Source organism: Sinocyclocheilus rhinocerous, unplaced genomic scaffold, assembly GCF_001515625.1.
Source record: "Sinocyclocheilus rhinocerous isolate Xijiao unplaced genomic scaffold, SAMN03320098_v1.1 scaffold449, whole genome shotgun sequence".
Taxonomy (NCBI): Eukaryota; Metazoa; Chordata; class Actinopteri; order Cypriniformes; family Cyprinidae; genus Sinocyclocheilus; species Sinocyclocheilus rhinocerous.
In genome coordinates, this window is record NW_015652285.1 from 1,062,025 (window position 1) to 1,066,355 (window position 4,331).

Consider the following 4,331-nt stretch of genomic DNA (forward strand, 5'->3'; position numbering starts at 1 on the left):
TTCAAAACACGGAATCATTCAGCAATGAATCGGCTGATTGCTATGAGATGCGCTGTTTCCGCCTAAAATAAGTGACCTAATATTATTGTATTTGCTTATTGAACTGTTTATAGAACTATTAAACAGTCGTAATGGTGAAAACGTTGTGTGATGTTGCCTAACTAACTGTATTTTAAATATAAAAACTTTCCATTTTGAACGTTTACCTCAGGATGCTGAGTTTTGATTTCTCCTGGTGAGCCTCGCCTCGCCTCGCCTCAGCAGCGCAACCTTATACTGTCAATAGATGTATTATATAGGCTACAGTATATCCACTATTAGCCACTTACTCTAAATGTAATAAAATCAGAATAATACTTGCGTTTTGGTGTTTACATAGTTATTTTTGGTTACTGATGTTTTAATCATGTTACTTGTCTGGCGTTAATGAAGCGTTAATGTCGAGCCCTGGAGTCTATGTGCCGGGGTCTATGTATATATATATAAACACACTAAACAAGTGGTAATAATTCCTTTATTCACTTCCTTATGCTTTTTAAATAAAATTTAAATCGATAATAAACATTGATTACAGCAAGAAAAGTGTATAAGCGTAGGCTATATCTGGCTCATAAGAGTGATTCGTTCGGGAATGTTTGGCGGCGTATGTTTTGGTTCATTTAAAAAGAACCGACTCAGAAGAGTCATTAATTTGGGAATCGAACTACGCTGGTCGCGCTGTAAGTTTTGATTGACTAAAATGAACCGGCTCATAAGAGTCATTCAAGGTTTTTAGCAAACCAGTCTTCATTAGCAGAATCAGTCTGAATGTTTTAAACATTCAAATTCAGATTGATTTACTCATGAATTACTCAGACCTATTTGTAAAATAGTTCAATAAATAAATTAATTCATTGAAAAAAGCTGACTCAAAAAAGACTATTGGTTAACAAATCAAAAGTTCACAAACAAAGAATACCAATAAATATATATTAAACAACTATATATAATATAAACGACTTTTCCAGGCCTTTTCCAAATGTTGCAGTGATGTCCAAAGGCAATCTCCTAGAGCTCTCTAAATGGATTTTTATTTGCCGGAGTATTTATTCAGCAGTGGGGGAACGCACTCACACACGCACACACACACACACACACACAGAGCCGGCCCGACCTTATGCATAGGGCATAGGGCCCCGTGCCCTCCAGTGGGCCCCATGTCAGGGTTCAGGTTCAGACGGTAATGCTCGATAATAGTTTTATAAAGTTTCAGTCACGTGTGTTAATGTTTGAAAATGAAGAGGCGGCACTATAAAACTGGTGCAGACTGCAGAGAAGTGGGAAAAGAGAAAAGAAAGTGAGCAAGATAAGGGTAAGTGATGGATTTTGAAAATATATTGTTGAAATGGCTTTTGCTGCATCGTGCTGAGAGCGCTTTGAAGACGCTCTGTGCCAGTGTAACAACAGTAATGAACATGAATGGTATTGTTGTCTTGGGCTCTTCAAAATACGCAAATAATTCTTATCAGAATTATTATCAGAATGGTTTAGATTTTTAGAACGCATATATTATCTTACTTACCATCGACCAGTTAAGTTTTACAACACTGCGCTGCGCTTTTGCTGTGTGAACAAAGCAGCAGACGTGCTGAATAAAAATGCAAGTTCACTCTCTGACAGCAGGTGGCGCTTTAGGAACAACAGAAATACACCGTTACCATGGTTACCCCTCTACACAAAGCAGCGCGCAAGCGCAACTTCTGACACCTGTTCGTTTGTCACGGAGGTCAAAGGAAGTCAAATAGTATTTACATGTTTTCAAACAGCCATTCGGATTTTTTAATCACTTTGGTGTTTATCAAATAACACAAATATTTAAATATACCATATCTTTATTCAAACATTTGTTTACATTTTTGCATTTTAATCAGGAATAAAACATGCCAGATGCCAGCCCAAAATAGATTATTCTGTATTATTATTGATAATAATAATAAATTATTCTCTTTAATTTTCATAATCCAGGTGTTCTTGCTTTATTACAGTTTTTCTCAGTCGCTTTGGTGCATTTCTCAGATCAGAAATGAAATTCTCAAAACTACTTGTTCAACCTCCACATCATCTAGTCAATTGTGCACATCATAAAAGCAGTTTCTCATTCTTTTGAACAAGTTGCGATTGCTTTGGTACATTCATGCAATTGATTATGTACATTTGTTTGCAGTTTCCTGCATTATCAGTTGCTAATGTCATGTTGCTCAAAATGTACTATATAGTTCTCTGTGCAGCAGTTTTACCCCCCAAAACATCTAGTCATTAATTCATCGTATAAGTCATTAAATGCAAAATGGTTGATCTAGTTGCCATAAACTTTCAAGCATTTTCTACACATTTCTATTAGACTTTGTGTAAATTTGCCATGAATTGTGCAGGGGAATCTTGACTTTCACTAATGAAGAAAATGTAGATCAGCTAATGATAAACCAGTTCTCTGAAATAGCTCAAAGGTGCATCTCATGAACCTTCAATTGAGAAGCATATATAGACAGAGGACAACACAAGAGTTACAAATTCTGACAATGGAGTTTCTAATTGTTGTGATGTAGATGAGAATCTGTGGGCCGACAGACTGGCACGTCAGGAGATGTAGACAGACTGCACTGCAATTCCTCATACAATGCTGCATGCAAAAGCAAAGTTCTGCCTAAGGGTGTTTCCTGTGTTTGCCTTTGTGCCCATATTTCTTTTCTATATCACAATGACGTTGAAAAGTTTTTTGTTTTTTTTTGTCATACCGCTAGTAAAGTGTAACAGTGAATCCTATCCAGTCTCTTTCAATCAATATCCCACATACAGTAATGTGTATATTTGTACTTTTGAAATGGATATATGGCATGCATAAGAAGTGCAGCCTTCTGCATTTCAATACAGTAACTGTCAAACCAAACTGTTGCCATAGTTTACATCAGGTAATACTAACAGAGTGCACTGTTATATTGACAACATGACTAAGCATTTTGACTATCTTGTTTGTGAACAATGACACAAGGACTTTTCATTCTGATGGCACTGATATGTTCATTAAATATCATAATATGACATAAATACTTACTTTTGAGAGATTAACTAAAGATTTTGAGTAAGTTACAGGCTTTTGCAGGTAATCCATTGTGTGGTGCTGTTTGTACGAATTGTTTTGAGAAATGCACATACTTCTTTGCAAATATTAAGGATGATTCGAGAAATGCACCAAAGCGACTGAGAAAAACTGTAAAGCATTAATCTCACAAAATTTTCATACATTTTTCTGAAAGCAATAGTTAAGCTTTTACATTTTTTAAAGTTTTAAATAATTGTTAAAAGTGCTTAAGTAAATATATCTTCATATTTATGTATTGAAAGATAAACACTGAGTAGATGATTAAGACAGTTTGGTCATTTTTTTACAACAGGATTATTATAGTTAACTAAAATAAAAAAAAATCTATTTTTTAAAAATGTTACTTGAAATAAAATAAATGTTAACTGAAATAAAATACTTATACTGTTTTATTTTAGCTAGTTGACAAGGCAACATTTCCCATTTTCATTTAGTTTATCTTGATGTTCTAAAATAACTAACACTAAAACTGAAATAACATGTAATAACTATACACAAAATCAACAAAACTAATAACAACAAAAACAAAGAATAAAATTACTAAAACTTTAAAATGAAAATGACAGCAGAAAATATAAAAATAATTCAATATATTAACAAAAACTATAATAGCACATGAATGATACTAAAATAACATTGCTTTACAATAAAGTGTCAGTGTAAGATGTATACGATGGGGGATGAGGGGTTGGTTATGAGGGGGGCCCCTCTTTTGAAAATCTGCTTAGGGCCCCCAAAATGCTAGGGCTGGCCCTGCACACACACACACACACACACACACACACACAATAAACCTAAAGTGTCTTGGTTAATTTTGCTTCAGTGTTTGTCCTGTTTGATGTTTATAGGAGTTTGAAGGTATTGGATTTCCACAAGTGTGGTTGTTTGTAAAATGGGAAAAGAATGTGATTTGTGTGTATTTAAGGTACAAGGTTAAAAGTGTAATTATTTTCTGTGAAATTCATTATTTGTGCATTAAGGAGTATGTTTTCTTTTGGTTGCCAGGTCTGTTTTTGTCTGCCTGTCTCTGCAAGTCTGTGTTAGTCCAGACATGGTCAGAACTTTTTTTAGTCAAGAGTTTTTACACAGCGGTCAGGTCAGATAAATAAACAGACATAATTTCAAATCAGCCTGTTTATTGCTTCTGTCCTGAGTATTTTAATTGTGTGTGTGTGTGTGTGTGTGTGTGTGT

The 4,331-nt window shown here is 34.6% G+C and overlaps 1 protein-coding gene across 2 annotated transcripts in view; it reads left to right on the plus strand.

The window, feature by feature from the left end:
- Positions 1–4,331, plus strand: part of LOC107714392 (PTB domain-containing engulfment adapter protein 1-like) — a 188,131-nt gene that overhangs the window by 85,798 nt on the left and 98,002 nt on the right. The window lies entirely within an intron of this gene.